The sequence below is a fragment of the Nannospalax galili genome, unplaced genomic scaffold (genome assembly GCF_000622305.1).
Source record: "Nannospalax galili isolate Female #2095 unplaced genomic scaffold, S.galili_v1.0 scaffold441, whole genome shotgun sequence".
NCBI lineage: Eukaryota > Metazoa > Chordata > Mammalia > Rodentia > Spalacidae > Nannospalax > Nannospalax galili.
Window position 1 is genome coordinate 9,099,473 of NW_008348089.1, and position 230 is coordinate 9,099,702.

Genomic DNA, 230 nt, shown 5'->3' on the forward strand with positions numbered 1-230 from the left:
CATTCTTCTACAGGTGGAGATCCAGTTTTGCCAGCATCATTTGCTGAACATGCTGTCTTTCCTCCAGTGAATATTCTTGGCCTCTTTGTCAAATATCAGGCGGCTGAAATTGCATTTACTCAATTTGGGTCTTCAACTTTGGTCCATTGATCTATGGGTCTATTTTTGTGCCAGTACCATGTTGTTTTTATGACTATAGTTCTGTAATACAGTTTAATATCTGGTATAGT